The 13,160-nt window shown below is 40.4% G+C and overlaps 1 protein-coding gene across 3 annotated transcripts in view; it reads left to right on the forward strand.

Moving 5' to 3' along the window:
- Positions 1–13,160, forward strand: part of LOC140917577 (H(+)/Cl(-) exchange transporter 5) — a 93,236-nt gene that overhangs the window by 25,447 nt on the left and 54,629 nt on the right. Inside the window, exon 1 of one of the 3 annotated variants that reach the window (XM_073360702.1) lies at positions 4,582–4,606. The exons of the other annotated variants lie outside the window; for them this stretch is intronic. The gene's annotated coding sequence lies outside the window, so the exon portion shown is untranslated. Of the gene's footprint in view, positions 1–4,581; positions 4,607–13,160 lie in introns of those variants that run through there. 3 annotated transcript variants of the gene reach the window in all.

The raw sequence follows: 13,160 nt of genomic DNA on the forward strand, positions 1-13,160 counted from the left end.
GAAGCTGGAAGTTTCACTTAAATCAATACTATTGTGGCCAAATGAATCCCAGGTGTGAGTGGCAATGTTTAAGGAATGTCACCTAGCAACTCTGTTCTACCTTGTTAGCTGTGAGGCCTGAAATAAGTTACATTGGATCTTTATTGTTTAGACTAGTAAAGGCTGGCATTTTGAAACTCCTGTAGGTCCTTGTCACTTGGTCTTTAATGTCAATGATTTACTTGGGTTGATGAAATAAAACTTTGACACACCAAAAGCACATTGGCAACTCATCAGGAAACTGATGTCAGATCTAATCTGCATATGCATCTGCTAAATACAAATGAATCTTGCCAAATGACGTTGGCTATTAGTGCAAAGAAGGTGAATCTCCAGGAAAAAACTTTGTGGTGGTATGTTTGAAATTTTAGAAAATATTTTAATGTTCAGAGACCGACTTAAGTTCACGGTGGAAATTTCACCATTAAACTCGCTTTACCTTTTCTCCTCCTTTCCCATTGACCTTAGCTCTTGCAAGAGGTCTGATTTGTACATGTACCTTATGAGCTGTAATACTTGATCAGACAGGGGTTGCAGAGCCTGTGCTCTCAAACAATCCCAAAATGTTTTGCAAACTACTTATTTACAACAGCCGTGCAATGCTCTAGGCTTGTAGCTAACCTGGATGTGTGAGCAAAATATTAATTCTTTCATCATCACTGTGGTGAGCAAATTTTGTGCCTGCACTTGCCAATATTCATGATTTTAGAAGGCTGTTGAATGGTATGATGTAATAAATATGGAGGGCAGTATCCAGCTGCAATGCAGAACAATGCACAGTGTTGCAGGTAGAAGAAACTTTAGCTGGATCACTGGGACAAAATCCTCTATAACGGGATCTTTTTTGACCATGCAGAGCAAACAGGACCTCCGCTTTTAAATTTCATAAAATGGGGGAGGGGAGTATTTAAATTGATTTTAAGATACGGTAACTTCCAGTTATCCAGTGTTCTCAATTACAGTATTAGCAGAGAAGCTTGGTCATTGTTTACACAGTACTTGCTAACGAAACAAAAGATCCATTGATCATAGTTCTGCCTGGCAGTAAGGGAAGTGACAAAAGAAAATTAAACATGAAGGGGGAAAAAAAGAAATGACATGTTTTGTAGATTTCAGAGTAATGAAGTCTATTACATCCGATGAAGTGAGCTGTAGCTCAGGAAAGCTTATGCTCAGATAAATTGGTTATGTTTTGTAGAGTAGACTCTTGCTTAATATTAAATATTTACTTCAGCTTGAAACTTAACATCTAAACATTAAATCCAGCAAACTTTCTGTGACATGATAGAGAAAATGTGGGTCAGGATTCAGATCAGGGCTGGGGAAAGCAGTTGTAATCTACCAAGCGCTTCCCGTAAACCAAACATTAGTGATTTGAAATGGCCCTCCCAGTAGATTCTGCAGACCATCGCAATATGGTCATCCCTCTTCTTATTTGGTATGTGCTTCAGGCAGTGATATCAGCTAACTGTTGTGTCTCTGCCTTTTGTGTTTTGGTCAGCAGTGAAATAGTTAATCAAGTTAATGGCAAGTAAATCATTAGGCTTCAGAATTAACAACCAAATGAGATGAACAGAGGTGTTTTCCATCTTTGTACTCTTTTAGGCTGGCTGGCTATGGAGTTGAATATCAGTTTGCAATCTGTTCCTAATTTGAAGGTTCTCTTCACAGCCATGGATTTGTCTAGTTCTTGGTTGTATTGCAGCTCCACTGAATTAAAATTCAAGTTACAGCAAGACTAAAACCTGTAGTTTAGATGAATCCCATAAGAGTTATGGATTTAACTTTTTTTTTTTTACAGTGAATGCTCAGATTCTAGAGCTCAGGGTGGTAGCCTCCCCCCCCCCCCCCCCCGAAATTCAAACCAAACAGCAACAAAAAACCCTGTTCAGAGCCAGCAGAAACCAGCATAATTTGACCCCTGATCTGGCTAAGTCAGGAAGCAAATACAGTCTTCTGTTTATCACAGTCTGATGATGTGTCTGCTGTAGCCAGGAAGCTTTCTTCTATGTGGATATAAAGCAAAACATGATCAACTATTAGTCCCCAACAGGGCCGGCCCACAACATTTTGGCACCTGAGGCGGGGAGCTCAAATGACGCCCCCTTGCTTGGGCCAAAACTTTAAAACTCTGGATCCGAGTGGCAACCCCCCCCATAGTCTGGCACCTGAGGCAGCCGCCTCAGTTCACCTCATGGTAAGACCAGCCCTGGTCCCCAAAGATTCATTAGAGTAGGTTTTCTGCCTTTCTGAAGTAAGAGTTACAGAACTTGCCAGGGAGGTTGGTGAACTAGAAAGCTTCCTTGATTTTTAATTGGCTAGAAAAGTATATTTCCAAGTTCCAATCAGTAAACAGGAAGTGGCCTAAGAAAATCATCTACAAGATCCTATCTTTCTCAGAGGTTACTAAACATGAGAGAAAGTGGATAGTGAGGAAGAAATGAAAGCATTGTGAAATGTTCCTAAGTACAGTAAAAGCTTTAGGCTCTCTCTGTGCCAGCACCCTGAATCAATGTTGTCATGGCTAATGTTTCTGCAGTTTGTTTTATTAGCCAGACTAGGAATTCATAGTACAAGTTCTGTTTGTTCATCTTCTTGAGGATTTTTTTTTTGTAGGAGGTACTTAAGAGCGATTTGGAGGAGAAAAAGATATAACCTAGAGCCTATAACTTCTAACTTCAGTTAAAAATAGTGTATACACAATCTCTTTCAAACAAAAAGATTAAATTCAAAATATGGGCAGCTAAATCTAGCCATTTGAAAATTGGACCACTTTTATTTAGAGGGGTTTAGCACCCAGCATCTCAGTGGGTGCTCTGCACCTCTACAAAGTAGAACATTTTTATATGGATGAGGAGTACTTGTGGCACCTTAGAGACTAACAGATTTATTTGAGCATAAGCTTTTGTGAGCTACAGCCTAACTGTTAGCTACAGACTAACACGGCTGCTACTCTGAAACCTGTTTATATGGATGCTTAGCTTTAAGAACCAAAGAGTAAAAAATTTGAACTAAATTTCCAACAGATACACAAATTGTAAGTAAAGTGGGTATAAATGTACACCGCAAAAAAGGATTGCTATGAATGTTGGTAGTTCACAGCTCTCAATTTGATGTTTCACGTGTTGTGTGTTTGCGTATCAACATGTAGCTGTAAGAACCTTTGCTTTTTAACTTGTAAGAATTGGAGCTATTGGCATAGTAGTTAGAAAGATGCCATCAATTTGAACTCTAGTCAATGTTTAAAAAAAAAAAAAAAAAGTTATTTTAGGGACTGCCTTTCCTTGAATCTCCCTATCAGTTTTTGTGCTTTTTTTAAAAAAAAAATCCTACTTGGGGTGTGTTTTCTCCATGCATATATGAAAGGCCCACCTAGAGCTCACCTTTGCAAGAAAATTCGATCCTGTTGGAATACAACACAGTCAGGAGGAGTCACCTTAACTAACATGATGTTAAACATGACATTGCAGCCAGTGAAAATTGGGACCATTGTTTAACAATTTGCCAGTAGAATTGACCCATATTCTGGTCATGTGTTAAACATGATAGTCCCTGTCTTCATTGACTGCAATTCATATTTAATATTGTTTTAACACACCTTCTTAAAATCAGGCTCCAATGTGACTTTTCTTTCTAGTGAAGGTAAAATGCAGGGCAGGAGGATGAGTGACTGTATAGGGGAAATGATGTAACTGACTAGGCACAAAGTAAATAAGATGGGTGGTGGTGGGGAGGAAAGATGGGTATTCTAATCTCAGGTGTACTAATGGTTTTAATCTGAAGAATAATAGGTACATTTTAGACAAAATGTGACTAAGCTGAATATTCCTTTTAGCCATTCACTTCTAGAGGGGTCAGCTCAGATCCTTAATGAGGTCAGAAGCTCAATGACCTTTGCCTCATTTCTGTGTCTAGAGATTACTTGTATATATTGCAAAATTTCGTTGCTTGTCAGAATTATTACTTTTAGAGCCTTGCTTGTGGTTCGAACCTATCCCAGTGTAGAAATCCTCCCCAGTTCCTGGAGGGGGAGTGCAGCTACAGCAAATGGGTGTGGAAAGCACTCTGATTTAACACGGAATACCCGAATTGGTGAAACAATTCGTTTTAGTATGGTCAGGATGGTCTCTTTAATACCAATGTGTAGTTTAAAAACAACTCATCCTTGGCACTTTTGTGTGAAGCAATAAGCATTTATCCCCATTTTATCCATGGAGAAACTGAGATGGAGAAATTATTAATTGCCCAAAGCCACAAAAGGAGTAATTTTCACAGCTAGGAATAGAATTCTAGAGTGCTGGCTTCTAGTGCCAAATTGTCTACACTCTGCTGACAGTGCTGCCTTAATTTTCCTAATCTTTCTGTTCTACTGTAGATCCTGAATGAGTTAATGGCACATTTCACACAATGGCAAATGTCTTTGCTTTCATTACAACTTTAATGTGGGAGTATACAAGAGAGACTAGTAACAAGTTTTTTGAAGTGCCTCTTTCATAGAAACAACTCTAGTCCCTGATGATAAATTTTCCTGAAAACTCTGATCCTGCTAGAATCCACAGGGCTCCAGGTGAATCTTGATTTGCTTTTAACTGTGGTCGGTGGGTAAAGGATCTCCATAAGATAATCACTTCTTGGTGTATTTTTAGGGGAACCATCAAGCACTGATATTTATTTGTCCTTTCCCCTCATTCTTCCATCTGAAAAACAGATGTTTCTATGATCTCCAACCCTTTCTGTTCTCTCTGTTTGTTTTCTTTAAGCACTTGATTTCTGTGTAAATGTGCTCATACTTGGGGATTAAAAGCAGCCCACGTAAAGTAGCTGTGGTTGGGAAAACTGCCAGAACTTTTCTTAAAGGTATTGGATAGCTTACTAAACTGATATTCTTATCATTGAGGCAAAAACTCCAGCTGGTGGATTGTTGGAAAAATGCTTGTGTGTGTTGTCCACATTAAAAAAAAAAAAAAGTCCAGTAATGTGGTGTGTATGTTAGGTGGGGTTGGGGATGTCAGTTTTTGAGAGAGGTGCAGTGGAGCAACTCCCACACTACTTAGAGTCCTCAGATTTCCCCAGCCCACTCTAGGTAATTGTTTTTGGCTCGTGTACAAGACTGCAACTACTTTCGTCAGTGTCTGATCGCCTAGGAACTTGGGGCCCTGGTCCCTTGTAGGCACTATGCTAATACGGATAATAGGTAGGTGTCTATATAGTTGTAAAAATGATCAGTCAGCAGCTTTTGATACCACTGACTTGTGAGGTTTAGTGTGGATATAGTTAATGTGGAGTGTAGTTGCTGTGGAGTGGCTCTACTCTTTATAAGAAGCAGATTTTGGGCAACTGCTCTTCTTCTTTTCTCCCTCTCCCTGTTTCCTCCAGACTAGAGTGCTCTCCTGCAAAGTAGCTTAAGGTCTATTTTGGCCCTTCAATGTGTCTTCTAATTACCTCTTTTAGTCATTGAACTGTATGGGTGACATGAGTTGTGGAAATTCCTGGCAGGGCAGTTGGATTTTCTCTCTCCCTCCCTCCCGCCCCCATTTCTGTGTGTTTTTACTCTGTACTGCACTTGGGGAATTGGTATGGTGTCTTATTAAATTACAATTAAAAAAAAGACACCCAGATGTGTTGCTGCCAAAGATCCACTCTTCTGTCCTATTTAATGAGTAACAAATACCTGATAAAACAAAGGGGATTTATTCAAAAATACAAATAATAGGCAGAAGCCAGGCATTGTTAAACAAGAGTGAGGCTGAAAACCACTCTCATGGCAATAGTTGCTCAAGTGTGCTGCTACAGGGGCTGAATGGCACAAGGCTATGAGAAGCAGTGACGAATTATTCGAGAAGAGCTGAAACTAGTATGCAAATAGAGAAATCACTGTCCATCACATGTGCAGTAGAATTTGTCCTATTTATTAATGTCCTTGGGATGATGCATACTCAAGTATCCGATCATTATATAGTACGTAATTAAAATCTTGCACATTAGGTTAGCCACGCAGAGGTAAAGCTGTCCCAAATGCCGTAGAACCAAGGGGATCAGCCGTCTTGCATACACACGTATCACTTTGTAGCATTGATCAGGAAAGCACAGAGGGGTGTGTTGTCTTGATGGAACAAAGCCACATCTCACAACATGACCTGGGGTATCCCAGTGTAATTACAGTTAATCTTTGCATATGTTTGAAAGTGCAACAGTTTGTAATGATTTGCACTGAACCTGTTCAAATGCAAAACAAAATTGAATTTTTTACCTTCATTTTGGTTACATAACTGATACTTGCCTTTTGTAGCCATTTCTCCACTATCTGTCTGACCACTCTGGGCAGCCCCCAGGGTTGCTAAATCAGCTGCCTTGTGGAAAGTGCACTACAATGCTTGAAGGCACTTGGAGATGTAGATTGGTGGCCTCACATTTCAGACTTGACTTACCCACCATTCGGAGCCCTGTCAGTCAGGTCTTCATAGTATCTGAGCCCAGGCCGAGAGCTTCCTTTCCCCCCATTGACAGAGCTGAACCAGGAGAGGCCATCAAACTCCATTTCGCTCGTCTGAATTTGAAAGTAAGCAACCTTAATTTCCCAACAGAGAGAAGGAAGGGATGAGATGAACAGACTTGTTACAGTAGTAGATGAAGGGGTGTTTCTGTTTTCTGGAACAGGAAAAGCTGGGTGGCTAATGGGTGGCAGGTTAAAGGCCTCTTGTAATTATGAACTTAAAATACAATAGAAGAGAAACATGTATGGTGCCAATGTTGAACAAACCACTAAACCGCCATGGTCAATTAGTTTATTCTGAAAGAAACTGAATCCGTTGCAACACATTTTATGTATTAAAGGAGCAGTTTTGTTTTAAAAATCACTTCAGATTTTTTTGCTTATACTATAATTAGAAGTAACCTGTCTCTCTTCAGTTTCTTTCTGTCCAGCAACCTTCCCTGTTCCCTCTGTATAGTCAGTTTCCTCTATGTTCAGAGCAGTGGTGGGGAGGTGAAAAAAACACTTTCCAGCTCTGGATAATGTGATTATAAAACCATGAAGGTCTAGTATTTGAAATGACTTTTATTTGTACTTTGAAACTGGTTAGATTTCAAGTTGACCGGGTCCCTTTAAGAATTTTTCATACTATGTTATCCCTCTAGTATACAGTATCTTCATGTTTTTGCTACACCAGAAGATATTTGTAGTACAATTCCTCTTGGCTGAGGAGGTGTATGTCTGAGGGTGGTAGATAAGCTTCACAAAGAGTAGTCTTATTTCTGGGAAACTCGGGTGTCTATCCTGTCAAGAATTTGCTGTTGCGATCTGTTCTACTTTTCTAATGATCAGAGTAGTAGCAAAAGAGAGCACTTGTCCCAGTCCAACGGCTAAGAGCCTTTTATTTGACTTGGCAGTGATACAGTACATAAAGCTCTTTAGTCTGAATCTTGTTACAAAACTAGTCTGGCAGTGTCTATATGCTGCAGGGTGTAACCCACATTATTTTAAGACACTCAACTAGATCAGTATCTGTTGAAATTATATTTGTACTCGGTGCTTTAATTTAGATAGTATCAATTAAATTACAGTGAGGCACTGTTCTCCGGTTACTGCTTGATGCAACCTGTATGTACAGGGTTTAATTGATTAGTGCTTTGGGAAGAGTTAACTATATATCAAGTAAAGGGATCATGAAGTAGTTTAGGAGCAATTTAGGGTGCTTTAAGAATTTTTTAAAACGTGTCACTGAATTTGAAGAAATCCATCTTTTTGCCTGTTGTCATTCCCCTCAGCATGGTTGCCAATATACATAGAACAGCTTCATCCTATTCAGAACCAGGAAGCAAATCAGCCTATAAACAGAACGGGCCTCATCCAGCGCCCACTTATGCCAGCGGGAAGGCTCCCATTGAATTGTATAAGCTTTGGATTGGCTCCAATATAAGTGACTAGTCTAGATTCACTGTCCAAACTGAGCCAATGTATCATAATCAGTGACAACTATGTAGAGCTACCAGGTTGCTGTGATCACAGGTATGGCTAATTTATTTTAATTTTTTTTATATCTACCTTTAAATTTTGTTGTGGGTCATTACTTCTTTGTCAAATTTCATTTTTTAAATCAAAAGCAATATCTAAATTAAGGTTGCATATAAGGATCTGAAACTAATGTGCGATTTTTCTCCCCTGTTATATGAGAGTCCAAAATAACTTACTTTGATGAACTAGCTCATTCTTTGGGGTCCTTTTGTAACGAGTTAAGTTTTCAGCTCCGAAAATAAGCATTTTATGTTTGAAATCACAGCACAAGTGTAAGTAGCAGTGTGACTGTGTTGCTATAAATCTTTGCTCTGTTGGCTTCAGGCCGGGTACTGTAAGTATTGGCACAACAATCCAGTGATGGTATTGTACTTTTTTCTAACTATTTGCAGTTAGAACAGATTTCTGTATTGTTGATATTTTCCTTCTTAGTGTTTGCACAGGGTTTTCAAGTAATTTTCCTAACTATTTGTGATACAATATACATATCCACTTTAAGAGGCGGTGTGAGCTTTGAGATGAGGGAGCAAGAGGAGAACACAGGATTCAGGGATGAGCCAAACTGAGGGGTGGAAGGAGGGGGGTGAATCAAGAATTCCTTGTTAGGTGCTCTGATGGCTGATTGGTTTGGAAACTTACATTTGAATTGTCTTGGACTATAAGAAAAGTACTGTCTCTCTAATTATCTGGATTTTCAAGTGAAGAGAACCGTAGGTGGTGAACTGTCACTCCTTTCCCCACCAGAAGAATGTCTTATGAAAGCAGCTGATCAGGATTAGAATTGTTCAGTTCTCTTGAAAAACATTTATCTTCTCTGGCATAATTTCTGTGTACTAGCTCTGGAGCCAAAGTCAAACCTTCTATCAGATGGAGGAAATGTGTGTTGGGAGCTGCATTTGAAATGTTCGTAGTCAGTAGAACTGTTTCAACATATTCCTTTGTTTAGAGCATTGGCCCTTTAAGGTTGGCTTTACAGAAGTGGATTGACCGGTGTGAGCTTGAATTGGCAGTTACTTCACTCAACCATATCAAACAGCTCTGTTGGGATTCTGGTACAGAAATAAAAGGAGTACCAGCCCTCAGACTGAGGTGGCAGCTGGAGTAAAACAGTTGAGTAGGGATGGGAAACAAATTCATTTCAGCGCTTGGCACATGACTAAGTATGAAATGGGAAGGAGAAAGAGATTGGGAGTCCCGGGAATTGTTTTTGATTTAACCACGTCCCTTTGAGTACTTTTAACATCACAATGAAGACAGAAAAGGACTAGAACATCATTCTGGAAGTGCAAATTCCTATTGTGCAGTACTCAGTCTAGCTTTGTTATTATGGTTCCTATCTTCTGAGTCACTTCCAGCCACCAGAAGGGCGGATCTGCTTGGGTTTTTAATCCAGAGCTTCAGTACTATGGTTGATCGAGATGGAGAAAATGGCATCTGGTGGCTGAAAGAGGTGGAAGAGGCTGATTGGAGAGTCTCTAGGAAGATGGCTTCTCCTTGGCTAGGCCAGCAATCTTTTGGTATGTATGTCCACCATGGGGCATGAGGGAAAGCCAAGTTGTATCTCTTCCAGTGATTTTTTTCTACCTTCTGCCATAAAGGAGCTATAATTTTTATGTTTGGGGTATATGGATTTGTGGAGGGGGGAAGGAGGAGCAGCTCTCATGTCTGGTCACGAGGTCATTATGTAGGGACAAAGCATGTGAACACACTTCTTTTGTGCACAGTAGGGCCCAGGAAGCTTAGTTTGGAAACTTAAGGTTTGTCTACACTGCAAAAGACACCCGCAGCTGGCCCCTGCCAGCTGACTTGGGCTAAGAGGCTGTTTAATTGCGGTGTCGATGTTCAGGTTTGGGCTTCAGCCTGAGCTCTAGGGCCCTGCGAGGGGGGAGAGTTGCAGAGCTTGGGCTGCAGCCCAGGCCCAAATATCTACAACATAATTAAACAGCCCCTTAGCCCGAGCCTGAGTCAGCTGGCACGGGTCAGCTGCGGGTGTCTTTTGCAGTGTAGACATAGCCTTATTGCTCACCTGTGAGGGAGTAGTCTCTCAAAATAAGGCAAAAAACAAGCATGGTGGTTTAGTTTCAACAACCTTCTGCTGTATTTTCTGTAACTGGGGACTTCAAGATCCATCACTGAAAGAAGAGTTCAATTGTATTTTATAGTAAATGTTAAGTCAGCTGCTTGCTTCTATACAAAACTGCTGAGCATGCACGGTGGCTGTTGCACAGCATTTATTATTGGACTATCAGGAAGTTTTCTTATGCAGTGTCAGTGAATGGGAGCAATTCAGCTATGAGCCACATGTACACATCTAAAGACAGGATAGTTCATATCCAAGTCTCTTATAGCATGAGTTCAATAGCTGTTCAAAAGGTACGAGTAAGTTCTTGTGGCTCCAGGGATTGATGTTCGACAGCTAAAATTCTAAATAACAAGAATGATGATAGAGAAGAGGAGCAATCCATAGGCTGCAGCCATTGGTTGAAAGATCGGTACCAGTCCACTCAAAGCTATTCTCAGAGCTATCAGAAGAACAAGGAGTATACATTTTCTAGTGTAATATTCTGGGAGGTGTATTTAATTAGCATAAATTACATGGTATGAATTTCAGACAAAATTGTCGAACAATAGGAATTTTTGTGTTATGTGGTGGAACACAGAAACATACATGGCTGCTCTTGGAGGCATCTGGCCTTTTGCTTTCATCCTTAGACACAGGGCGAGTTGCTTTGTGTTCGGGAAGCACAAGGCTTTCTGTAAACATTGAGATTACATTTGATAGCTAGAAGCTTGGGATAGAGTCATAGAAGTGTAGGACTGGAAGAGACCTCAGTAGGTCTTCTAGTCCAGTCCCCTGCACTCAAGGCAGAACTATGTAATAACTAGACCATTCCTGATGTTTGTCTGGTGTTTGTCTAAACTGTTCTTAAAAACCTCCAATGACAGATTGCACAACCTCCCTAGACAATTTGTTCGAGTGCTTAACCAGCTTGACAGTTAAGAAGTTTTTCCTACTGTCAAACCTAAACGTCCCTTGCTGCAGTTTAAGCCCATTCCTTCTTGTCCTATCCTTAGAGGTTAAGGAGAACAATTTTTCACCCTTCTCCTTGTAACAAACAACCTTCTATGTACTTGAAAACTGTTACCATGTACACACACCCCCTCCCCCAGTCTCCTCCAGATTTAAACAAACCCAGTTTTTTTCAACCTTCCCTCACAAGTCATGTTTTTTAGACCTTTATTCCTTTCTGTTGCTTCATCTGGACTTTCTCCACTTTGTCCGCATCTTTCCTAAAATGTAGCACCCAGAGCTGGGGACACTCCTCCAGTTCAGGCCTTAGCAGTGCAGAATAGAGTGGAAGAATTATTTCTTGTGTCTTGCTTACAACACTTCTGCCTTCTAAAGCACTTGCAACCCTTTCCAGCTTTGTATCGTCCGCAAACTTAAGTGTATTTTTTATGCCATTGTCTAAATCATTGATGCAGATATTGAATAGAACTGGACCCAGGACTGATCCCTGCAGAACCCCTCTCAATATGTCCTTCCAGCTTGACTGTGAACCACTGATAACTACGCTCTGGGAACAATTTTACAACCATTTGGGATACTCATTTTTCATACTTATAAGTCACTTAACAGAAGTTAAAAATAATACTTCTCCAAAAAACATATGTACAAGAAATGAAAATCTCATTAAATGGGGACCTGGATAGTTAGAAGAATGAGTCTTTGACCTCAAGGTTATTTGGCTGTCTCCCAGGGCAGTTGATAGACATTTCTCTATCTCAGCTGTCAGATGGCCTGTTTGAAACAAGCTGATATTTCATAGTCCATTTCATGGTGGCTAGATAGCCACATAATACAGCCGTCACTAGAGTTGTCCCCTTGCCAGCAGGCTTATTAGAGACCTATGCAGACTGCAATGTTCTTCCCACGGGGTGGTTCCTGCAGATCAGAGATGAATCTCACTGGCAGAGATTAGTGTCGGGACATCTACGCTCCAGTCTGTGCTGTACCTTTTCTTTGAGTACATAGGACCTCAGCTTTCAGAAGGCTATTAGTTCAGCACCTTTACCACCAAGAAATTAATGTCTTTTTTTTTTTTTTATAAAGTTCTTCACATTTACATCATCCTAGTTGAGGCTCTTGATGTCTTGCTTCTAAGAAGTAAGGGACATACGTACAGGGTTCGCTTCGCTTATCCCATGTATGCAGCCTCTACTGGCTTGAAACATGTCAGCTCTTAAAGAACAACAACAGTGCAGATCCTATTTGGTCAGGAAATAGAGTTCCGTATCTGGTGGAAAATAATATATCCAAAAAGTATTTCTGAAGTAAACACTGTGCCACATGAGGATTCCACTTGATTAACATTAGACTTTATTTTACTGTGTTGTAAATCTTTTGGCCAGAGGGAATACACAACAGGCCACAAATCTTCAACAAGTAACTTTCAGTTACTTGGATAAAATAAACCTTAAAGCCAACCTCCACTATGCACTTATATAAAGTACTGGAAGTTGTTCCATCTGTGGGCTTTCAGAGGGCTATGAATATGAAGGCACTCTATGCATTAGGTTAGGGTTAGAGTACAGCTGCTTAGTGTCTGTACTGAACATTGGGTTCAGCTAAAGTGAATGTACCCATAGCATTTTCTCTTCTCTTGCACTCTGCATCAGTTTAATGTGTTTAAAGTTTAAACACGGTTTAAAGGCTAACCAATGTACTGTGTTTTTAGGGGTATTTTTCTGAGAGGAGAAGTTTGTCATCTTATTGTGCAACGCCAGGATTGTTTTCCTTAATGGTAGGAAATTATTTTGCAGAACATAATCCATGCTGTTTGGGAGTGCTGTTTTTCCTAAAATAAGGCTGAGCTGCATATCTGGTGATGTGGCAGACAGGCCTCGGGGACAGGCGAACTCAGCATAGGGGTGCAGTAGTGCCATTCTGCCAGCATTTGCAATGGGAATCGCCTTCTAGTATGTACTCCCTTGGGAGCCATTTCTGCTGGGCTTACAGCACCTTTATGCAGTTGGAGCAGCATGAAGGATTCACAATGGAAGAAAGAATCCAGCTTTGTAAATGCAAACGCTGGAGAGAAGAAAA

The sequence above is a fragment of the Lepidochelys kempii genome, chromosome 9 (assembly GCF_965140265.1).
Source record: "Lepidochelys kempii isolate rLepKem1 chromosome 9, rLepKem1.hap2, whole genome shotgun sequence".
Classification (NCBI taxonomy): domain Eukaryota; kingdom Metazoa; phylum Chordata; order Testudines; family Cheloniidae; genus Lepidochelys; species Lepidochelys kempii.